Below are 20,968 nucleotides of genomic sequence, written 5' to 3'. Positions count from 1 at the left end.
ACTCGGGTCCGTCCGGGATTTGAACCCGGGACCACTCGCACCCTTAGCGAGTATCATACCCCTAGACCATCGCACCATGTATGGAATAGAAATATGCTCAATTCATAGGGCTACAAATTAATTAGTTGCATTTAAATAGTCACTAGATTACTTCTGCTAAAACTCGGGTCTGTCCGGGATTTGAACCCGGGACCACTCGCACCCTAAGCAAGTATCATACCCCTAGACCAACGGACCGTGTGTTCAAGTAAAAAATATGCCCAACTCATAGGCCTACCCTGTTATTAGTTGCATTTAAATAGTTGATAAATTACTTCTGAAAGAACTCGGGCCTGTCCGGGATTTGAACCCGGGACGACTCGCAGCCAAAGCGAGTATCATACCCCTAGACAAACGGACAATCTGCGTAAGTAAAACATGCTCAACTCATAGGTCTACCCTGTAATTAGTTGCAATTAAATAGTCACAAAACTACTTCTGCAAAAACTCGGGTACGTCCGGGATTTGAAACCTAGAACACTCGCACTCAAAGCGAGTATCATACCCCTAGACCAACGGACCGTGTGTTCAAGTAAGATATGCCCAACTCATAGGTCTACCCTGTAGTTAGTTGCATTTAAAAAGTTACTAAATTACTTCTGAAAGAACTCGGGCCCTTCCGGGATCTGAACCCGGGTGCACTCGCAGCCAAAGCGAGTATCATACCCCTAGACCAACGGACCGTGTGTTCAAGTAAAATATGCCCAGCTCATAGGTCTACCCTGTAGTTAGTTGCATTTAAAAAGTTACTAAATTACTTCTGAAAGAACTCGGGTCTGTCCGGGATCTGAACCCGGGACCACTCGCAGCCAAAGCGAGTATCATACCCCTAGAAAAACGGACAATCTGCGTAAGTAAAATATGCTCAACTCATAGCACTACCCTGTAATTAGTTGCAATTAAATAGTCACAAAATTACTTCTGCAAAAACTCAGATAAGTCCGGGATTTGAAACCTAGAACACTCGCACCCAAAGCGAGTATCATACCCCTAGACCATCGCACCATGTATGGAATAGAAATATGCTCAATTCATAGGGCTACAAATTAATTAGTTGCATTTAAATAGTCACTAGATTACTTCTGCTAAAACTCGGGTCTGTCCGGGATTTGAACCCGGGACCACTCGCACCCTAAGCAAGTATCATACCCCTAGACCAACGGACCGTGTGTTCAAGTAAAAAATATGCCCAACTCATAGGCCTACCCTGTTATTAGTTGCATTTAAATAGTTGATAAATTACTTCTGAAAGAACTCGGGCCTGTCCGGGATTTGAACCCGGGACGACTCGCAGCCAAAGCGAGTATCATACCCCTAGACAAACGGACAATCTGCGTAAGTAAAACATGCTCAACTCATAGGTCTACCCTGTAATTAGTTGCAATTATATAGTCCCAAAATTACTTCTGCAAAAACTCGGGTCCGTCCGGGATTTGAACCCGGGACCACTCGCACCCTTAGCGAGTATCATACCCCTAGACCATCGCACCATGTATGGAATAGAAATATGCTCAATTCATAGGGCTACAAATTAATTAGTTGCATTTAAATAGTCACTAGATTACTTCTGCTAAAACTCGGGTCTGTCCGGGATTTGAACCCGGGACCACTCGCACCCTAAGCAAGTATCATACCCCTAGACCAACGGACCGTGTGTTCAAGTAAAAAATATGCCCAACTCATAGGCCTGCCCTGTTATTAGTTGCATTTAAATAGTTGATAAATTACTTCTGAAAGAACTCGGGCCTGTCCGGGATTTGAACCCGGGACGACTCGCAGCCAAAGCGAGTATCATACCCCTAGACAAAAGGACAATCTGCGTAAGTAAAACATGCTCAACTCATAGGTCTACCCTGTAATTAGTTGCAATTAAATAGTCACAAAACTACTTCTGCAAAAACTCGGGTACGTCCGGGATTTGAAACCTAGAACACTCGCACTCAAAGCGAGTATCATACCCCTAGACCAACGGACCGTGTGTTCAAGTAAGATATGCCCAACTCATAGGTCTACCCTGTAGTTAGTTGCATTTAAAAAGTTACTAAATTACTTCTGAAAGAACTCGGGTCTGTCCGGGATCTGAACCCGGGACGACTCGCAGCCAAAGCGAGTATCATACCCCTAGACAAACGGACAATCTGCGTAAGTAAAACATGCTCAACTCATAGGTCTACCCTGTAATTAGTTGCAATTAAATAGTCACAAAACTACTTCTGCAAAAACTCAGATAAGTCCGGGATTTGAAACCTAGAACACTCGCACCCAAAGCGAGTATCATACCCCTAGACCATCGCACCATGTATGGAATAGAAATATGCTCAATTCATAGGGCTACAAATTAATTAGTTGCATTTAAATAGTCACTAGATTACTTCTGCTAAAACTCGGGTCTGTCCGGGATTTGAACCCGGGACCACTCGCACCCTAAGCAAGTATCATACCCCTAGACCAACGGACCGTGTGTTCAAGTAAAAAATATGCCCAACTCATAGGCCTACCCTGTTATTAGTTGCATTTAAATAGTTGATAAATTACTTCTGAAAGAACTCGGGCCTGTCCGGGATTTGAACCCGGGACGACTCGCAGCCAAAGCGAGTATCATACCCCTAGACAAACGGACAATCTGCGTAAGTAAAACATGCTCAACTCATAGGTCTACCCTGTAATTAGTTGCAATTAAATAGTCACAAAACTACTTCTGCAAAAACTCGGGTACGTCCGGGATTTGAAACCTAGAACACTCGCACTCAAAGCGAGTATCATACCCCTAGACCAACGGACCGTGTGTTCAAGTAAGATATGCCCAACTCATAGGTCTACCCTGTAGTTAGTTGCATTTAAAAAGTTACTAAATTACTTCTGAAAGAACTCGGGCCCTTCCGGGATCTGAACCCGGGTGCACTCGCAGCCAAAGCGAGTATCATACCCCTAGACCAACGGACCGTGTGTTCAAGTAAAATATGCCCAGCTCATAGGTCTACCCTGTAGTTAGTTGCATTTAAAAAGTTACTAAATTACTTCTGAAAGAACTCGGGTCTGTCCGGGATCTGAACCCGGGACCACTCGCAGCCAAAGCGAGTATCATACCCCTAGAAAAACGGACAATCTGCGTAAGTAAAATATGCTCAACTCATAGCACTACCCTGTAATTAGTTGCAATTAAATAGTCACAAAATTACTTCTGCAAAAACTCAGATAAGTCCGGGATTTGAAACCTAGAACACTCGCACCCAAAGCGAGTATCATACCCCTAGACCATCGCACCATGTATGGAATAGAAATATGCTCAATTCATAGGGCTACAAATTAATTAGTTGCATTTAAATAGTCACTAGATTACTTCTGCTAAAACTCGGGTCTGTCCGGGATTTGAACCCGGGACCACTCGCACCCTAAGCAAGTATCATACCCCTAGACCAACGGACCGTGTGTTCAAGTAAAAAATATGCCCAACTCATAGGCCTACCCTGTTATTAGTTGCATTTAAATAGTTGATAAATTACTTCTGAAAGAACTCGGGCCTGTCCGGGATTTGAACCCGGGACGACTCGCAGCCAAAGCGAGTATCATACCCCTAGACAAACGGACAATCTGCGTAAGTAAAACATGCTCAACTCATAGGTCTACCCTGTAATTAGTTGCAATTATATAGTCCCAAAATTACTTCTGCAAAAACTCGGGTCCGTCCGGGATTTGAACCCGGGACCACTCGCACCCTTAGCGAGTATCATACCCCTAGACCATCGCACCATGTATGGAATAGAAATATGCTCAATTCATAGGGCTACAAATTAATTAGTTGCATTTAAATAGTCACTAGATTACTTCTGCTAAAACTCGGGTCTGTCCGGGATTTGAACCCGGGACCACTCGCACCCTAAGCAAGTATCATACCCCTAGACCAACGGACCGTGTGTTCAAGTAAAAAATATGCCCAACTCATAGGCCTACCCTGTTATTAGTTGCATTTAAATAGTTGATAAATTACTTCTGAAAGAACTCGGGCCTGTCCGGGATTTGAACCCGGGACGACTCGCAGCCAAAGCGAGTATCATACCCCTAGACAAACGGACAATCTGCGTAAGTAAAACATGCTCAACTCATAGGTCTACCCTGTAATTAGTTGCAATTAAATAGTCACAAAACTACTTCTGCAAAAACTCGGGTACGTCCGGGATTTGAAACCTAGAACACTCGCACTCAAAGCGAGTATCATACCCCTAGACCAACGGACCGTGTGTTCAAGTAAGATATGCCCAACTCATAGGTCTACCCTGTAGTTAGTTGCATTTAAAAAGTTACTAAATTACTTCTGAAAGAACTCGGGTCTGTCCGGGATCTGAACCCGGGACGACTCGCAGCCAAAGCGAGTATCATACCCCTAGACAAACGGACAATCTGCGTAATTAAAACATGCTCAACTCATAGGTCTACCCTGTAATTAGTTGCAATTAAATAGTCACAAAACTACTTCTGCAAAAACTCAGATAAGTCCGGGATTTGAAACCTAGAACACTCGCACCCAAAGCGAGTATCATACCCCTAGACCATCGCACCATGTATGGAATAGAAATATGCTCAATTCATAGGGCTACAAATTAATTAGTTGCATTTAAATAGTCACTAGATTACTTCTGCTAAAACTCGGGTCTGTCCGGGATTTGAACCCGGGACCACTCGCACCCTAAGCAAGTATCATACCCCTAGACCAACGGACCGTGTGTTCAAGTAAAAAATATGCCCAACTCATAGGCCTGCCCTGTTATTAGTTGCATTTAAATAGTTGATAAATTACTTCTGAAAGAACTCGGGCCTGTCCGGGATTTGAACCCGGGACGACTCGCAGCCAAAGCGAGTATCATACCCCTAGACAAAAGGACAATCTGCGTAAGTAAAACATGCTCAACTCATAGGTCTACCCTGTAATTAGTTGCAATTAAATAGTCACAAAACTACTTCTGCAAAAACTCGGGTACGTCCGGGATTTGAAACCTAGAACACTCGCACTCAAAGCGAGTATCATACCCCTAGACCAACGGACCGTGTGTTCAAGTAAGATATGCCCAACTCATAGGTCTACCCTGTAGTTAGTTGCATTTAAAAAGTTACTAAATTACTTCTGAAAGAACTCGGGTCTGTCCGGGATCTGAACCCGGGACGACTCGCAGCCAAAGCGAGTATCATACCCCTAGACAAACGGACAATCTGCGTAAGTAAAACATGCTCAACTCATAGGTCTACCCTGTAATTAGTTGCAATTAAATAGTCACAAAACTACTTCTGCAAAAACTCAGATAAGTCCGGGATTTGAAACCTAGAACACTCGCACCCAAAGCGAGTATCATACCCCTAGACCATCGCACCATGTATGGAATAGAAATATGCTCAATTCATAGGGCTACAAATTAATTAGTTGCATTTAAATAGTCACTAGATTACTTCTGCTAAAACTCGGGTCTGTCCGGGATTTGAACCCGGGACCACTCGCACCCTAAGCAAGTATCATACCCCTAGACCAACGGACCGTGTGTTCAAGTAAAAAATATGCCCAACTCATAGGCCTGCCCTGTTATTAGTTGCATTTAAATAGTTGATAAATTACTTCTGAAAGAACTCGGGCCTGTCCGGGATTTGAACCCGGGACGACTCGCAGCCAAAGCGAGTATCATACCCCTAGACAAAAGGACAATCTGCGTAAGTAAAACATGCTCAACTCATAGGTCTACCCTGTAATTAGTTGCAATTAAATAGTCACAAAACTACTTCTGCAAAAACTCGGGTACGTCCGGGATTTGAAACCTAGAACACTCGCACTCAAAGCGAGTATCATACCCCTAGACCAACGGACCGTGTGTTCAAGTAAGATATGCCCAACTCATAGGTCTACCCTGTAGTTAGTTGCATTTAAAAAGTTACTAAATTACTTCTGAAAGAACTCGGGTCTGTCCGGGATCTGAACCCGGGACCACTCGCAGCCAAAGCGAGTATCATACCCCTAGAAAAACGGACTATCTGCGTAAGTAAAATATGCTCAACTCATAGGACTACCCTGTAATTAGTTGCAATTAAATAGTCACAAAATTACTTCTGCAAAACCTCGGATAAGTCCGGGATTTGAAACCTAGAACACTCGCTCCCAAAGCGAGTATCATACCCCTAGACCATCGCACCATGTATGGAATAGAAATATGCTCAATTCATAGGGCTACAAATTAATTAGTTGCATTTAAAAAGTCACTAGATTACTTCTGCTAAAACTCGGGTCCGTCCGGGATTTGAACCCGGGACCACTCGCACCCTAAGCGAGTATCATACCCCTAGACCAACGGACAATCTGTGTAAGCAAAACATGCTCAACTCATAGGACTACCCTGTAATTAGTTGCAATTATATAGTCCCAAAACTACTTCTGCAAAAACTCGGTCCGTCCGGGATTTGAACCCGGGACCACTCGCACCCTAAGCGAGTATCGTACCCCTAGACCAACGGACCGTGTGTTCAAGTAAAATATGCCCAACTCATAGGTCTACCCTGTAGTTAGTTGCATTTAAAAAGTTACTAAATTACTTCTGAAAGAACTCGGGCCCTTCCGGGATCTGAACCCGGGTGCACTCGCAGCCAAAGCGAGTATCATACCCCTAGACCAACGGACCGTGTGTTCAAGTAAAATATGCCCAGCTCATAGGTCTACCCTGTAGTTAGTTGCATTTAAAAAGTCACTAAATTACTTCTGAAAGAACTCGGGTCTGTCCGGGATCTGAACCCGGGACCACTCGCAGCCAAAGCGAGTATCATACCCCTAGAAAAACGGACAATCTGCGTAAGTAAAATATGCTCAACTCATAGGACTACCCTGTAATTAGTTGCAATTAAATAGTGACAAAATTACTTCTGCAAAAACTCGGGTAAGTCCGGGATTTGAAACCTAGAACACTCGCACCCAAAGCGAGTATCATACCCCTAGACCATCGCACCATGTATGGAATAGAAATATGCTCAATTCATAGGGCTAGAAATTAATTAGTTGCATTAAAATAGTCACTAGATTACTTCTGCTAAAACTCGGGTCCGTCCAGGATTTGAACCCGGGACCACTCGCACCCTAAGCGAGTATCATACCCCTAGACCAACGGACCGTGTGTTCAACTTAAAAATATGCCCAACTCATAGGTCTACCCTGTTATTAGTTGCATATAAATAGTTGCTAAATTACTTCTGAAAGAACTCGGGCCTGTCCGGGATTTGAACCCGGGACGTCTCGCAGCCAAAGCGAGTATCATACCCCTAGACCAACGGACAATCTGCGTAAGTAAAACATGCTCAACTCATAGGACTACCCTGTAATTAGTTGCAATTATATAGTCCCAAAACTACTTCTGCAAAAACTCGGGTACGTCCGGGATTTGAAACCTAGAACACACGCACTCAAAGCGAGTATCATACCCCTAGACCAACGGACCGTGTGTTCAAGTAAAATATGCCCAACTCATAGGTCTACCCTGTAGTTAGTTGCATTTAAAAAGTTACTAAAAAACTTCTGAAAGAACTCGGGTCTGTCCGGGATCTGAACCCGGGACCACTCGCAGCCAAAGCGAGTATCATACCCCTAGAAAAACGGACAACCTGCGTAAGTAAAACATGCTCAACTCATAGGACTACCCTGTAATTAGTTGCAATTAAATTGTCACAAAATTACTTCTGCAAAACCTCGGATAAGTCCGGGATTTGAAACCTAGAACACTCGCACCCAAAGCGAGTATCATACCCCTAGACCATCGCACCATGTATGGAATAGAAATATGCTCAATTCATAGGGCTACAAATTAATTAGTTGCATTTAAATAGTCACTAGATTACTTCTGCTAAAACTCGGGTCCGTTCGGGATTTGAACCCGGGACCACTCGCACCCTAAGCGAGTGTCACACCCCTAGACCAACGGACCGTGTGTTCAAGTAAAAAATATGCCCAACTCATAGGTCTACCCTGTTATTAGTTGCATATAAATAGTTGCTAAATTACTTCTGAAAGAACTCGGGCCTGTCCGGGATTTGAACCCGGGACGACTCGCAGCCAAAGCGAGTATCATACCCCTAGACCAACGGACAATCTGCGTAAGTAAAACATGCTCAACTCATAGGACTACCCTGTAATTAGTTGCAATTATATAGTCCCAAAACTACTTCTGCAAAAACTCGGGTCCGTCCGGGATTTGAACCCGGGACCACTCGCACCCTAAGCGAGTATCATACCCCTAGACCAACGGACCGTGTGTTCAAGTAAAATATGCCCAACTAATAGGTCTACCCTGTAGTTAGTTGCATTTAAAAAGTTACTAAATTACTTCTGAAAGAACTCGGGTCTGTCCGGGATCTGAACCCGGGACCACTCGCAGCCAAAGCGAGTATCATACCCCTAGACCAACGGACCGTGTGTTTAAGTAAAAAATATGCCCAACTCATAGGTCTACCCTGTTATTAGTTGCATTTAAATAGTTGCTAAATTACTTCTGAAAGAACTCGGGCCTGTCCGGTATTTGAACCCGGGACGACTCGCAGCCAAAGCGAGTATCATACCCCTAGACCAACGGACAATCTCGTAAGTAAAACATGCTCAACTCATAGGACTACCCTGTAATTAGTTGCAATTATATAGTCCCAAAACTACTTCTGCAAAAACTCGGGTCCATCCGGGATTTGAACCCGGGACCACTCGCACCCTAAGCGAGTATCATACCCCTAGACCAACGGACCGTGTGTTCAAGTAAAATATGCCCAACTAATAGGTCTACCCTGTAGTTAGTTGCATTTAAAAAGTTACTAAATTACTTCTGAAAGAACTCGGGTCTGTCCGGGATTCGAACCCGGGACCACTCGCACCATAAGCGAGTATCATACCCCTAGACCAACGGACCATGTGTTCAAGTAAAAAATATGCCCAACTCATAGGCCTACCCTGTTATTAGTTGCATTTAAATAGTTGCTAAATTACTTCTGAAAGAACTCGGGCCTGTCCGGGATTTGAACCCGGGACGACTCGCAGCCAAAGCGAGTATCATACCCCTAGACCAACGGACAATCTGCGTAAGTAAAACATGCTCAACTCATAGGACTACCCTGTAATTAGTTGCAATTATATAGTCCCAAAACTACTTCTGCAAAAACTCGGGTCCGTCCGGGATTTGAACCCGGGACATCTCGCACCCTAAGCGAGTATCATACCCCTAGACCAACGGACCGTGTGTTCAAGTAAAATATGCCCAACTCATAGGTCTACCCTGTAGTTAGTTGCATTTAAAATGTTACTAAATTACTTCTGAAAGAACTCGGGTCTGTCCGGGATCTGAACCCGGGACCACTCGCAGCCAAAGCGAGTATCATACCCCTAGACCAACGGACCGTGTGTTTAAGTAAAAAATATGCCCAACTCATAGGTCTACCCTGTTATTAGTTGCATTTAAATTGTTGCTAAATTACTTCTGAAAGAACTCGGGCCTGTCCGGTATTTGAACCCTTGACGACTCGCAGCCAAAGCGAGTATCATACCCCTAGACCAACGGACAATCTCGTAAGTAAAACATGCTCAACTCATAGGACTACCCTGTAATTAGTTGCAATTATATAGTCCCAAAACTACTTCTGCAAAAACTCGGGTCCATCCGGGTTTTGAACCCGGGACCACTCGCACCCTAAGCGAGTATCATACCCCTAGACCAACGGACCGTGTGTTCAAGTAAAATATGCCCAACTCATAGATCTACCCTGTAGTTAGTTGCATTTAAAAAGTTACTAAATTACTTCTGAAAGAACTCGGGTCTGTCCGGGATCTGAACCCGGGACCACTCGCAGCCAAACGAGTATCATACCCCTAGACCAACGGACCGTGTGTTCAAGTAAAATATGCCCAACTCATAGGTCTACCCTGTAGTTAGTTGCATTTAAAAAGTTACTAAATTACTTCTGAAAGAACTCGGGTCTGTCCGGGATCTGAACCCGGGACCACTCGCAGCCAAAGCGAGTATCATACCCCTAGACCAACGGACCGTGTGTTTAAGTAAAAAATATGCCCAACTCATAGGTCTACCCTGTTATTAGTTGCATTTAAATAGTTGCTAAATTACTTCTGAAAGAACTCGGGCCTGTCCGGTATTTGAACCCGGGACGACTCGCAGCCAAAGCGAGTATCATACCCCTAGACCAACGGACAATCTCGTAAGTAAAACATGCTCAACTCATAGGACTACCCTGTAATTAGTTGCAATTATATAGTCCCAAAACTACTTCTGCAAAAACTCGGGTCCGTCCGGGATTTGAACCCGGGACCACTCGCACCCTAAGCGAGTATTATACCCCTAGACCAACGGACCGTGTGTTCAAGTAAAATATGCCCAACTAATAGGTCTACCCTGTAGTTAGTTGCATTTAAAAAGCTACTAAATTACTTCTGAAAGAACTCGGGTCTGTCCGGGATCTGAACCCGGGACCACTCGCAGCCAAACGAGTATCATACCCCTAGACCAACGGACCGTGTGTTCAAGTAAAATATGCCCAACTCATAGGTCTACCCTGTAGTTAGTTGCATTTAAAAAGTTACTAAATTACTTCTGAAAGAACTCGGGTCTGTCCGGGATCTGAACCCGGGACCACTCGCAGCCAAAGCGAGTATCATACCCCTAGACCAACGGACCGTGTGTTTAAGTAAAAAATATGCCCAACTCATAGGTCTACCCTGTTATTAGTTGCATTTAAATAGTTGCTAAATTACTTCTGAAAGAACTCGGGCCTGTCCGGTATTTGAACCCGGGACGACTCGCAGCCAAAGCGAGTATCATACCCCTAGACCAACGGACAATCTCGTAAGTAAAACATGCTCAACTCATAGGACTACCCTGTAATTAGTTGCAATTATATAGTCCCAAAACTACTTCTGCAAAAACTCGGGTCCATCCGGGTTTTGAACCCGGGACCACTCGCACCCTAAGCGAGTATCATACCCCTAGACCAACGGACCGTGTGTTCAAGTAAAATATGCCCAACTAATAGGTCTACCCTGTAGTTAGTTGCATTTAAAAAGTTACTAAATTACTTCTGAAAGAACTCGGGTCTGTCCGGGATTTGAACCCGGGACCACTCGCACCCTAAGCGAGTATCATACCCCTAGACCAACGGACCGTGTGTTCAAGTAAAAAATATGCCCAACTCATAGGTCTACCCTGTTATTAGTTGCATTTAAATAGTTGCTAAATTACTACTGAAAGAACTCGGGTCTGTCCGGGATCTGAACCCGGGACCACTCGCAGCCAAAGCGAGTATCATACCCCTAGAAAAACAGACAATCTGCGTAAGTAAAATATGCTCAACTCATAGTACTACCCTGTTATTAGTTGCAATTAAATTGTCACAAAATTACTTCTGCAAAACCTTGGATAAGTCCGGGATTTGAAACCTAGAACACTCGCACCCAAAGCGAGTATCATACCCCTAGACCATCGCACCACGTATGGAATAGAAATATGCTCAATTCATAGGGCTACAAATTAATTAGTTGCATTTAAATAGTCACTAGATTACTTCTGCTAAAACTCGGGTCCGTCCGGAATTTGAACCCGGGACCACTCGCACCCTAAGCGAGTATCATACCCCTAGACCAACGGACCGTGTGTTCAACTTAAAAATATGCCCAACTCATAGGTCTACCCTGTTATTAGTTGCATTTAAATAGTTGCTAAATTACTTCTGAAAGAACTCGGGCCTGTCCGGGATTTGAACCCGGGACGACTCGCAGCCAAAGCGAGTATCATACCCCTAGACCAACGGACAATCTGCGTAAGTAAAACATGCTCAACTCATAGGACTACCCTGTAATTAGTTGCAATTATATAGTCCCAAAACTACTTCTGCAAAAACTCGGGTCCGTCCGGGATTTGAACCCGGGACCACTCGCACCCTAAGCGAGTATCATACCCCTAGACCAACGGACCGTGTGTTCAAGTAAAATATGCCCAACTCATAGATCTACCCTGTAGTTAGTTGCATTTAAAAAGTTACTAAATTACTTCTGAAAGAACTCGGGTCTGTCCGGGATCTGAACCCGGGACCACTCGCAGCCAAACGAGTATCATACCCCTAGACCAACGGACCGTGTGTTCAAGTAAAATATGCCCAACTCATAGGTCTACCCTGTAGTTAGTTGCATTTAAAAAGTTACTAAATTACTTCTGAAAGAACTCGGGTCTGTCCGGGATCTGAACCCGGGACCACTCGCAGCCAAAGCGAGTATCATACCCCTAGACCAACGGACCGTTTGTTTAAGTAAAAAATATGCCCAACTCATAGGTCTACCCTGTTATTAGTTGCATTTAAATAGTTGCTAAATTACTTCTGAAAGAACTCGGGCCTGTCCGGTATTTGAACCCGGGACGACTCGCAGCCAAAGCGAGTATCATACCCCTAGACCAACGGACAATCTCGTAAGTAAAACATGCTCAACTCATAGGACTACCCTGTAATTAGTTGCAATTATATAGTCCCAAAACTACTTCTGCAAAAACTCGGGTCCGTCCGGGATTTGAACCCGGGACCACTCGCACCCTAAGCGAGTATCATACCCCTAGACCAACGGACCGTGTGTTCAAGTAAAATATGCCCAACTAATAGGTCTACCCTGTAGTTAGTTGCATTTAAAAAGTTACTAAATTACTTCTGAAAGAACTCGGGTCTGCCCGGGATTTGAACCCGGGACCACTCGCACCCTCAGCGAGTATCATACCCCTAGACCAACGGACCGTGTGTTCAAGTAAAATATGCCCAACTCATAGGTCTACCCTGTTATTAGTTGCATTTAAATAGTTGCTAAATTACTTCTGAAAGAACTCGGGCCTGTCCGGTATTTGAACCCGGACGACTCGCAGCCAAAGCGAGTATCATACCCCTAGACCAACGGACAATCTCGCAAGTAAAGCATACTCAACTCATAGGACTACCCTGTAATTAGTTGCAATTATATAGTCCCAAAACTACTTCTGCAAAAACACGGGTCCGTCCGGGATTTGAACCCGGGACCACTCGCACCCTAAGCGAGTATCATACCCCTAGACCAACGGACCGTGTGTTCAAGTAAAATATGCCCAACTCATAGGTCTACCCTGTAGTTAGTTGCATTTAAAAAGTTACTAAATTACTTCTGAAAGAACTCGGGTCTGTCCGGCATCTGAACCCGGGACCACTCGCAGCCAAACGAGTATCATACCCCTAGACCAACGGACCGTGTGTTCAAGTAAAATATGCCCAACTCATAGGTCTACCCTGTAGTTAGTTGCATTTAAAAAGTTACTAAATTACTTCTGAAAGAACTCGGGTCTGTCCGGGATCTGAACCCGGGACCACTCGCAGCCAAAGCGAGTATCATACCCCTAGACCAACGGACCGTGTGTTTAAGTAAAAAATATGCCCAACTCATAGGTCTACCCTGTTATTAGTTGCATTTAAATAGTTGCTAAATTACTTCTGAAAGAACTCGGGCCTGTCCGGTATTTGAACCCGGGACGACTCGCAGCCAAAGCGAGTATCATACCCCTAGACCAACGGACAATCTCGTAAGTAAAACATGCTCAACTCATAGGACTACCCTGTAATTAGTTGCAATTATATAGTCCCAAAACTACTTCTGCAAAAACTCGGGTCCATCCGGGTTTTGAACCCGGGACCACTCGCACCCTAAGCGAGTATCATACCCCTAGACCAACGGACCGTGTGTTCAAGTAAAATATGCCCAACTAATAGGTCTACCCTGTAGTTAGTTGCATTTAAAAAGTTACTAAATTACTTCTGAAAGAACTCGGGTCTGTCCGGGATATGAACCCGGGACCACTCGCACCCTAAGCGAGTATCATACCCCTAGACCAACGGACCGTGTGTTCAAGTAAAAAATATGCCCAACTCATAGGTCTACCCTGTTATTAGTTGCATTTAAATAGTTGCTAAATTACTACTGAAAGAACTCGGGTCTGTCCGGGATCTGAACCCGGGACCACTCGCAGCCAAAGCGAGTATCATACCCCTAGAAAAACAGACAATCTGCGTAAGTAAAATATGCTCAACTCATAGTACTACCCTGTTATTAGTTGCAATTAAATTGTCACAAAATTACTTCTGCAAAACCTTGGATAAGTCCGGGATTTGAAACCTAGAACACTCGCACCCAAAGCGAGTATCATACCCCTAGACCATCGCACCACGTATGGAATAGAAATATGCTCAATTCATAGGGCTACAAATTAATTAGTTGCATTTAAATAGTCACTAGATTACTTCTGCTAAAACTCGGGTCCGTCCGGAATTTGAACCCGGGACCACTCGCACCCTAAGCGAGTATCATACCCCTAGACCAACGGACCGTGTGTTCAACTTAAAAATATGCCCAACTCATAGGTCTACCCTGTTATTAGTTGCATTTAAATAGTTGCTAAATTACTTCTGAAAGAACTCGGGCCTGTCCGGGATTTGAACCCGGGACGACTCGCAGCCAAAGCGAGTATCATACCCCTAGACCAACGGACAATCTGCGTAAATAAAACATGCTCAACTCATAGGACTACCCTGTAATTAGTTGCAATTATATAGTCCCAAAACTACTTCTGCAAAAACTCGGGTCCGTCCGGGATTTGAACCCGGGACCACTCGCACCCTAAGCGAGTATCATACCCCTAGACCAACGGACCGTGGGTTCAAGTAAAATATGCCCAACTCATAGATCTACCCTGTAGTTAGTTGCATTTAAAAAGTTACTAAATTACTTCTGAAAGAACTCGGGTCTGTCCGGGATCTGAACCCGGGACCACTCGCAGCCAAACGAGTATCATACCCCTAGACCAACGGACCGTGTGTTCAAGTAAAATATGCCCAACTCATAGGTCTACCCTGTAGTTAGTTGCATTTAAAAAGTTACTAAATTACTTCTGAAAGAACTCGGGTCTGTCCGGGATCTGAACCCGGGACCACTCGCAGCCAAAGCGAGTATCATACCCCTAGACCAACGGACCGTGTGTTTAAGTAAAAAATATGCCCAACTCATAGGTCTACCCTGTTATTAGTTGCATTTAAATAGTTGCTAAATTACTTCTGAAAGAACTCGGGCCTGTCCGGTATTTGAACCCGGGACGACTCGCAGCCAAAGCGAGTATCATACCCCTAGACCAACGGACAATCTCGTAAGTAAAACATGCTCAACTCATAGGACTACCCTGTAATTAGTTGCAATTATATAGTCCCAAAACTACTTCTGCAAAAACTCGGGTCCATCCGGGTTTTGAACCCGGGACCACTCGCACCCTAAGCGAGTATCATACCCCTAGACCAACGGACCGTGTGTTCAAGTAAAATATGCCCAACTAATAGGTCTACCCTGTAGTTAGTTGCATTTAAAAAGTTACTAAATTACTTCTGAAAGAACTCGGGTCTGTCCGGGATTTGAACCCGGGACCACTCGCACCCTAAGCGAGTATCATACCCCTAGACCAACGGACCGTGTGTTCAAGTAAAAAATATGCCCAACTCATAGGTCTACCCTGTTATTAGTTGCATTTAAATAGTTGCTAAATTACTACTGAAAGAACTCGGGTCTGTCCGGGATCTGAACCCGGGACCACTCGCAGCCAAAGCGAGTATCATACCCCTAGAAAAACAGACAATCTGCGTAAGTAAAATATGCTCAACTCATAGTAATACCCTGTTATTAGTTGCAATTAAATTGTCACAAAATTACTTCTGCAAAACCTTGGATAAGTCCGGGATTTGAAACCTAGAACACTCGCACCCAAAGCGAGTATCATACCCCTAGACCATCGCACCACGTATGGAATAGAAATATGCTCAATTCATAGGGCTACAAATTAATTAGTTGCATTTAAATAGTCACTAGATTACTTCTGCTAAAACTCGGGTCCGTCCGGAATTTGAACCCGGGACCACTCGCACCCTAAGCGAGTATCATACCCCTAGACCAACGGACCGTGTGTTCAACTTAAAAATATGCCCAACTCATAGGTCTACCCTGTTATTAGTTGCATTTAAATAGTTGCTAAATTACTTCTGAAAGAACTCGGGCCTGTCCGGGATTTGAACCCGGGACGACTCGCAGCCAAAGCGAGTATCATACCCCTAGACCAACGGACAATCTGCGTAAATAAAACATGCTCAACTCATAGGACTACCCTGTAATTAGTTGCAATTATATAGTCCCAAAACTACTTCTGCAAAAACTCGGGTCCGTCCGGGATTTGAACCCGGGACCACTCGCACCCTAAGCGAGTATCATACCCCTAGACCAACGGACCGTGGGTTCAAGTAAAATATGCCCAACTCATAGATCTACCCTGTAGTTAGTTGCATTTAAAAAGTTACTAAATTACTTCTGAAAGAACTCGGGTCTGTCCGGGATCTGAACCCGGGACCACTCGCAGCCAAACGAGTATCATACCCCTAGACCAACGGACCGTGTGTTCAAGTAAAATATGCCCAACTCATAGGTCTACCCTGTAGTTAGTTGCATTTAAAAAGTTACTAAATTACTTCTGAAAGAACTCGGGTCTGTCCGGGATCTGAACCCGGGACCACTCGCAGCCAAAGCGAGTATCATACCCCTAGACCAACGGACCGTGTGTTTAAGTAAAAAATATGCCCAACTCATAGGTCTACCCTGTTATTAGTTGCATTTAAATAGTTGCTAAATTACTTCTGAAAGAACTCGGGCCTGTCCGGTATTTGAACCCGGGACGACTCGCAGCCAAAGCGAGTATCATACCCCTAGACCAACGGACAATCTCGTAAGTAAAACATGCTCAACTCATAGGACTACCCTGTAATTAGTTGCAATTATATAGTCCCAAAACTACTTCTGCAAAAACTCGGGTCCGTCCGGGATTTGAACCCGGGACCACTCGCACCCTAAGCGAGTATCATACCCCTAGACCAACGGACCGTGTGTTCAAGTAAAAGATGCCCAACTAATAGGTCTACCCTGTAGTTAGTTGCATTTAAAAAGTTACTAAATTACTTCTGAAAGAACTCGGGTCTGCCCGGGATTTGAACCCGGGACCACTCGCACCCTAAGCGAGTATCATACCCCTAGACCAACGGACCGTGTGTTCAAGTAAAATATGCCCAACTCATAGGTCTACCCTGTTATTAGTTGCATTTAAATAGTTGCTAAATTACTTCTGAAAGAACTCGGGCCTGTCCGGTATTTGAACCCGGACGACTCGCAGCCAAAGCGAGTATCATACCCCTAGACCAACGGACAATCTCGTAAGTAAAACATACTCAACTCATAGGACTACCCTGTAATTAGTTGCAATTATATAGTCCCAAAACTACTTCTGCAAAAACACGGGTCCGTCCGGGATTTGAACCCGGGACCACTCGCACTCTAAGCGAGTGTCATACCCCTAGACCAACGGACCGTGTGTTCAAGTAAAATATGCCCAACTAATAGGTCTACCCTGTAGTTAGTTGCATTTAAAAAGTTACTAAATTACTTCTGAAAGAACTCGGGTCTGTCCGGGATTTGAACCCGGGACCACTCGCACCCTAAGCGAGTATCATACCCCTAGACCAACGGACCGTGTGTTCAAGTAAAAAATATGCCCAACTCATAGGTCTACCCTGTTATTAGTTGCATTTAAATAGTTGCTAAATTACTACTGAAAGAACTCGGGTCTGTCCGGGATCTGAACCCGGGACCACTCGCAGCCAAAGCGAGTATCATACCCCTAGAAAAACGGACAATCTGCGTAACTAAAATATGCTCAACTCATAGGACTACTCTGTAATTAGTTGCAATTAAATTGTCACAAAATTACTTCTGCAAAACCTCGGATAAGTCCGGGATTTGAAACCTAGAACACTCGCACCCAAAGCGAGTATCATACCCCTAGACCATCGCACCATGTATGGAATAGAAATATGCTCAATTCATAGGGCTACAAATTAATTAGTTGCATTTAAATAGTCACTAGATTACTTCTGCTAAAACTCGGGTCCGTCCGGGATTTGAACCCGGGACCACTCGCACCCTAAGCGAGTATCATACCCCTAGACCAACGGACCGTGTGTTCAAGTAAAAAATATGCCCAACTCATAGGTCTACCCTGTTATTAGTTGCATTTAAATAGTTGCTAAATTACTTCTGTAAGAACTCTGGCCTGTCCGGGATTTGAACCCGGGACGACTCGCAGCCAAAGCGAGTATCATACCCCTAGACCAACGGACAATCTGCGAAAGTAAAACATGCTCAACTCATAGGACTACCCTGTAATTAGTTGCAATTATATAGTCTCAAAACTACTTCTGCAAAAACTCGGGTCCGTCCGGGATTTGAACCCGGGACCACTCGCACCCTAAGCGAGTATCATACCCCTAGACCAACGGACCGTGTGTTCAAGTAAAATATGCCCAACTCATAGGTCTACCCTGTAGTTAGTTGCATTTAAAAAGTTAATAAATTACTTCTGAAAGAACTCGGGTCTGTCCGGGATCTGAACCCGGGACCACTCGCAGCCAAAGCGAGTATCATACCCCTAGACCAACGGACCGTGTGTTCAAGTAAAATATGCCCAACTCATAGGTCTACCCTGTAGTTAGTTGCATTTAAAAAGTTACTAAATTACTTCTGAAAGAACTCGGGTCTGTCCGGGATCTGAACCCGGGACCACTCGCAGCCAAACGAGTATCATACCCCTAGACCAACGGACCGTGTGTTCAAGTAAAATATGCCCAACTCATAGGTCTACCCTGTAGTTAGTTGCATTTAAAAAGTTTCTAAATTACTTCTGAAAGAACTCGGGTCTGTCCGGGTTCTGAACCCGGGACCACTCGAAGCCAAAGCGAGTATCATACCCCTAGACCAACGGACCGTGTGTTTAAGTAAAAAATATGCCCAACTCATAGGTCTACCCTGTTATTAGTTGCATTTAAATAGTTGCTAAATCACTTCTGAAAGAACTCGGGCCTGTCCGGTATTTGAACCCGGGACGACTCGCAGCCAAAGCGAGTATCATACCCCTAGACCAACGGACAATCTGCGTAAGTAAAACATGCTCAACTCATAGGACTACCCTGTAATTAGTTGCAATTATATAGTCTCAAAACTACTTCTGCAAAAACTCGGGTCCGTCCGGGATTTGAACCCGGGACCACTCGCACCCTAAGCGAGTATCATACCCCTAAACCAACGGACCGTGTGATCAAGTAAAATATGCCCAACTCATAGGTCTACCCTGTAGTTAGTTGCATTTAAAAAGTTACTAAATTACTTCTGAAAGAACTCGGGTCTGTCCGGGATCTGAACCCGGGACCACTCGCAGCCAAAGCGAGTATCATACCCCTAGACCAACGGACCGTGTGTTCAAGTAAAATATGCCCAACGAATAGGTCTACCTTGTAGTTAGTTGCATTTAAAAAGTTACTAAATTACTTCTGAAAGAACTCGGGTCTGTCCGGGATCTGAACCCGGGACCACTCGCAGCCAAAGCGAGTATCATACCCCTAGAAAAACGGACAATCTGCGTAAGTAAAATATGCTCAACTCATAGGACTACCCTGTAATTAGTTGCAATTAAATAGTCACAAAATTACTTCTGCAAAAACTCGGATAAGTCCGGGATTTGAAACCTAGAACACTCGCGCCCAAAAAGAGTATCATACCCCTAGACCATCGCACCATGTATGGAATAGAAATATGCTCAATTCATAGGGCTACAAATTAATTAGTTGCATTTAAATAGTCACTAGATTACTTCTGCTAAAACTCGGGTCCGTCCGGGATTTGAACCCGGGACCACTCGCACCCTAAGCAAGTATCATACCCCTAGACCAACGGACCGTGTGTTCAAGTAAAAAATATGCCCAACTCATAGGCCTACCCTGTTATTAGTTGCATTTACAAAGTTACTTAATTACTTCTGAAAGAACTCGGGTCCGTCCGGGATTTGAACCCGGGACCACTCGCACCCTAAGCGAGTATCATACCCCTAGACCAACGGACCGTGTGTTCAAGTAAAATATGCCCAACTCATAGGTCTACCCTGTTGTTAGTTGCATTTAAATAGTTGCTAAATTACTTCTGAAAGAACTCGGGTCTGTCCGGGATTTGAACCCGGGACCACTCGCAGCCAAAGCGAGTATCATACCCCTAGACCAACGGACAATCTGCGTAAGTAAAACATGCTCAACTCATAGGACTACCCTGTAATTAGTTGCAATTAAATAGTCACAAAACTACTTCTGCAAAAACTCGGGTACGTCCGGGATTTGAAACCTAGAACACTCGCACTCAAAGCGAGTATTATACCCCTAGACCAACGGACCGTGTGTTCAAGTAAAATATGCCCAACTCATAGGTCTACCCTGTAGTTAGTTGCATTTAAAAAGTTACTAAATTACTTCTGAAAGAACTCGGGCCTGTCCGGGATCTGAACCCGGGACCACTCGCACCCTAAGCGAGTATCATACCCCTAGACCAACGGACCGTGTGTTCAAGTAAAAAATATGCCCAACTCATAGGTCTACCCTGTTATTAGTTGCATTTAAATAGTTGCTAAACTACTTCTGAAAGAACTCGGGTCTGTCCGGGATCTGAACCCGGGACCACTCGCAGCCAAAGCGAGTATCATACCCCTAGACCAACGAACAATCTGCGTAAATAAAACATGCTCAACTCATAGGACTACCCTGTAATTAGTTGCAATTAAATAGTCACAAAACTACTTCTGCAAAAACTCGGGTACGTCCGGGATTTGAAACCTAGAACACTCGCACTCAAAGCGACTATCATACCCCTAGACCAGCGCACCATGTATGGAATAGAAATAGGCTCAATTCATAGGGCTACAAATTAATTAGTTGCATTTAAATAGTCACTACATTACTTCTGCAA

The 20,968-nt window shown here is 44.3% G+C and overlaps 39 non-coding genes across 39 annotated transcripts; all 39 read right to left on the bottom strand.

Annotated features, from left to right (window-relative positions):
- Positions 1-165: 165 nt before the first annotated feature.
- TRNAP-AGG (transfer RNA proline (anticodon AGG)) lies at positions 166-237 on the bottom strand. The gene has a single exon. It is a non-coding gene; the product is annotated as a tRNA-Pro (tRNA).
- An 896-nt stretch (positions 238-1,133) lies between these two features.
- Positions 1,134-1,205, bottom strand: TRNAP-AGG (transfer RNA proline (anticodon AGG)). Its single transcript has one exon. It is a non-coding gene; the product is annotated as a tRNA-Pro (tRNA).
- Positions 1,206-1,618: 413 nt separating this feature from the next.
- Positions 1,619-1,690, bottom strand: TRNAP-AGG (transfer RNA proline (anticodon AGG)). Its single transcript has one exon. It is a non-coding gene; the product is annotated as a tRNA-Pro (tRNA).
- Positions 1,691-2,425: 735 nt separating this feature from the next.
- TRNAP-AGG (transfer RNA proline (anticodon AGG)) lies at positions 2,426-2,497 on the bottom strand. Its single transcript has one exon. It is a non-coding gene; the product is annotated as a tRNA-Pro (tRNA).
- Positions 2,498-3,393: 896 nt separating this feature from the next.
- On the bottom strand, positions 3,394-3,465 carry TRNAP-AGG (transfer RNA proline (anticodon AGG)). The gene has a single exon. It is a non-coding gene; the product is annotated as a tRNA-Pro (tRNA).
- Positions 3,466-3,878: 413 nt separating this feature from the next.
- TRNAP-AGG (transfer RNA proline (anticodon AGG)) lies at positions 3,879-3,950 on the bottom strand. Its single transcript has one exon. It is a non-coding gene; the product is annotated as a tRNA-Pro (tRNA).
- Positions 3,951-4,685: 735 nt separating this feature from the next.
- TRNAP-AGG (transfer RNA proline (anticodon AGG)) lies at positions 4,686-4,757 on the bottom strand. The gene has a single exon. It is a non-coding gene; the product is annotated as a tRNA-Pro (tRNA).
- Positions 4,758-5,492: 735 nt separating this feature from the next.
- Positions 5,493-5,564, bottom strand: TRNAP-AGG (transfer RNA proline (anticodon AGG)). Its single transcript has one exon. It is a non-coding gene; the product is annotated as a tRNA-Pro (tRNA).
- Positions 5,565-6,299: 735 nt separating this feature from the next.
- TRNAP-AGG (transfer RNA proline (anticodon AGG)) lies at positions 6,300-6,371 on the bottom strand. Its single transcript has one exon. It is a non-coding gene; the product is annotated as a tRNA-Pro (tRNA).
- An 88-nt stretch (positions 6,372-6,459) lies between these two features.
- Positions 6,460-6,531, bottom strand: TRNAP-AGG (transfer RNA proline (anticodon AGG)). Its single transcript has one exon. It is a non-coding gene; the product is annotated as a tRNA-Pro (tRNA).
- Positions 6,532-7,103: 572 nt separating this feature from the next.
- TRNAP-AGG (transfer RNA proline (anticodon AGG)) lies at positions 7,104-7,175 on the bottom strand. Its single transcript has one exon. It is a non-coding gene; the product is annotated as a tRNA-Pro (tRNA).
- Positions 7,176-7,910: 735 nt separating this feature from the next.
- TRNAP-AGG (transfer RNA proline (anticodon AGG)) lies at positions 7,911-7,982 on the bottom strand. Its single transcript has one exon. It is a non-coding gene; the product is annotated as a tRNA-Pro (tRNA).
- Positions 7,983-8,234: 252 nt separating this feature from the next.
- TRNAP-AGG (transfer RNA proline (anticodon AGG)) lies at positions 8,235-8,306 on the bottom strand. Its single transcript has one exon. It is a non-coding gene; the product is annotated as a tRNA-Pro (tRNA).
- A 412-nt stretch (positions 8,307-8,718) lies between these two features.
- Positions 8,719-8,790, bottom strand: TRNAP-AGG (transfer RNA proline (anticodon AGG)). Its single transcript has one exon. It is a non-coding gene; the product is annotated as a tRNA-Pro (tRNA).
- An 89-nt stretch (positions 8,791-8,879) lies between these two features.
- Positions 8,880-8,951, bottom strand: TRNAH-AUG (transfer RNA histidin (anticodon AUG)). Its single transcript has one exon. It is a non-coding gene; the product is annotated as a tRNA-His (tRNA).
- A 252-nt stretch (positions 8,952-9,203) lies between these two features.
- Positions 9,204-9,275, bottom strand: TRNAP-AGG (transfer RNA proline (anticodon AGG)). The gene has a single exon. It is a non-coding gene; the product is annotated as a tRNA-Pro (tRNA).
- A 412-nt stretch (positions 9,276-9,687) lies between these two features.
- On the bottom strand, positions 9,688-9,759 carry TRNAP-AGG (transfer RNA proline (anticodon AGG)). The gene has a single exon. It is a non-coding gene; the product is annotated as a tRNA-Pro (tRNA).
- A 572-nt stretch (positions 9,760-10,331) lies between these two features.
- On the bottom strand, positions 10,332-10,403 carry TRNAP-AGG (transfer RNA proline (anticodon AGG)). The gene has a single exon. It is a non-coding gene; the product is annotated as a tRNA-Pro (tRNA).
- Positions 10,404-10,975: 572 nt separating this feature from the next.
- Positions 10,976-11,047, bottom strand: TRNAP-AGG (transfer RNA proline (anticodon AGG)). Its single transcript has one exon. It is a non-coding gene; the product is annotated as a tRNA-Pro (tRNA).
- Positions 11,048-11,136: 89 nt separating this feature from the next.
- On the bottom strand, positions 11,137-11,208 carry TRNAP-AGG (transfer RNA proline (anticodon AGG)). Its single transcript has one exon. It is a non-coding gene; the product is annotated as a tRNA-Pro (tRNA).
- A 413-nt stretch (positions 11,209-11,621) lies between these two features.
- On the bottom strand, positions 11,622-11,693 carry TRNAP-AGG (transfer RNA proline (anticodon AGG)). Its single transcript has one exon. It is a non-coding gene; the product is annotated as a tRNA-Pro (tRNA).
- A 252-nt stretch (positions 11,694-11,945) lies between these two features.
- On the bottom strand, positions 11,946-12,017 carry TRNAP-AGG (transfer RNA proline (anticodon AGG)). The gene has a single exon. It is a non-coding gene; the product is annotated as a tRNA-Pro (tRNA).
- Positions 12,018-12,589: 572 nt separating this feature from the next.
- Positions 12,590-12,661, bottom strand: TRNAP-AGG (transfer RNA proline (anticodon AGG)). Its single transcript has one exon. It is a non-coding gene; the product is annotated as a tRNA-Pro (tRNA).
- Positions 12,662-13,070: 409 nt separating this feature from the next.
- On the bottom strand, positions 13,071-13,142 carry TRNAP-AGG (transfer RNA proline (anticodon AGG)). The gene has a single exon. It is a non-coding gene; the product is annotated as a tRNA-Pro (tRNA).
- A 572-nt stretch (positions 13,143-13,714) lies between these two features.
- Positions 13,715-13,786, bottom strand: TRNAP-AGG (transfer RNA proline (anticodon AGG)). The gene has a single exon. It is a non-coding gene; the product is annotated as a tRNA-Pro (tRNA).
- Positions 13,787-14,360: 574 nt separating this feature from the next.
- Positions 14,361-14,432, bottom strand: TRNAP-AGG (transfer RNA proline (anticodon AGG)). The gene has a single exon. It is a non-coding gene; the product is annotated as a tRNA-Pro (tRNA).
- Positions 14,433-14,684: 252 nt separating this feature from the next.
- Positions 14,685-14,756, bottom strand: TRNAP-AGG (transfer RNA proline (anticodon AGG)). The gene has a single exon. It is a non-coding gene; the product is annotated as a tRNA-Pro (tRNA).
- A 572-nt stretch (positions 14,757-15,328) lies between these two features.
- Positions 15,329-15,400, bottom strand: TRNAP-AGG (transfer RNA proline (anticodon AGG)). The gene has a single exon. It is a non-coding gene; the product is annotated as a tRNA-Pro (tRNA).
- An 89-nt stretch (positions 15,401-15,489) lies between these two features.
- TRNAP-AGG (transfer RNA proline (anticodon AGG)) lies at positions 15,490-15,561 on the bottom strand. The gene has a single exon. It is a non-coding gene; the product is annotated as a tRNA-Pro (tRNA).
- Positions 15,562-15,974: 413 nt separating this feature from the next.
- TRNAP-AGG (transfer RNA proline (anticodon AGG)) lies at positions 15,975-16,046 on the bottom strand. Its single transcript has one exon. It is a non-coding gene; the product is annotated as a tRNA-Pro (tRNA).
- A 252-nt stretch (positions 16,047-16,298) lies between these two features.
- On the bottom strand, positions 16,299-16,370 carry TRNAP-AGG (transfer RNA proline (anticodon AGG)). Its single transcript has one exon. It is a non-coding gene; the product is annotated as a tRNA-Pro (tRNA).
- A 572-nt stretch (positions 16,371-16,942) lies between these two features.
- Positions 16,943-17,014, bottom strand: TRNAP-AGG (transfer RNA proline (anticodon AGG)). The gene has a single exon. It is a non-coding gene; the product is annotated as a tRNA-Pro (tRNA).
- Positions 17,015-17,423: 409 nt separating this feature from the next.
- On the bottom strand, positions 17,424-17,495 carry TRNAS-AGA (transfer RNA serine (anticodon AGA)). The gene has a single exon. It is a non-coding gene; the product is annotated as a tRNA-Ser (tRNA).
- Positions 17,496-17,584: 89 nt separating this feature from the next.
- Positions 17,585-17,656, bottom strand: TRNAP-AGG (transfer RNA proline (anticodon AGG)). The gene has a single exon. It is a non-coding gene; the product is annotated as a tRNA-Pro (tRNA).
- Positions 17,657-18,069: 413 nt separating this feature from the next.
- TRNAP-AGG (transfer RNA proline (anticodon AGG)) lies at positions 18,070-18,141 on the bottom strand. Its single transcript has one exon. It is a non-coding gene; the product is annotated as a tRNA-Pro (tRNA).
- A 252-nt stretch (positions 18,142-18,393) lies between these two features.
- Positions 18,394-18,465, bottom strand: TRNAP-AGG (transfer RNA proline (anticodon AGG)). Its single transcript has one exon. It is a non-coding gene; the product is annotated as a tRNA-Pro (tRNA).
- Positions 18,466-19,199: 734 nt separating this feature from the next.
- On the bottom strand, positions 19,200-19,271 carry TRNAP-AGG (transfer RNA proline (anticodon AGG)). The gene has a single exon. It is a non-coding gene; the product is annotated as a tRNA-Pro (tRNA).
- Positions 19,272-19,843: 572 nt separating this feature from the next.
- Positions 19,844-19,915, bottom strand: TRNAP-AGG (transfer RNA proline (anticodon AGG)). Its single transcript has one exon. It is a non-coding gene; the product is annotated as a tRNA-Pro (tRNA).
- A 91-nt stretch (positions 19,916-20,006) lies between these two features.
- On the bottom strand, positions 20,007-20,078 carry TRNAP-AGG (transfer RNA proline (anticodon AGG)). The gene has a single exon. It is a non-coding gene; the product is annotated as a tRNA-Pro (tRNA).
- Positions 20,079-20,968: the final 890 nt, after the last annotated feature.

This window comes from Phalangium opilio, unplaced genomic scaffold (assembly GCF_054372755.1).
Source record: "Phalangium opilio isolate 3A_F unplaced genomic scaffold, DU_Popi_V2 ptg000246l_1, whole genome shotgun sequence".
Classification (NCBI taxonomy): Eukaryota; Metazoa; Arthropoda; class Arachnida; order Opiliones; family Phalangiidae; genus Phalangium; species Phalangium opilio.
This window is presented reverse-complemented; position numbering and strand designations above follow the sequence as displayed.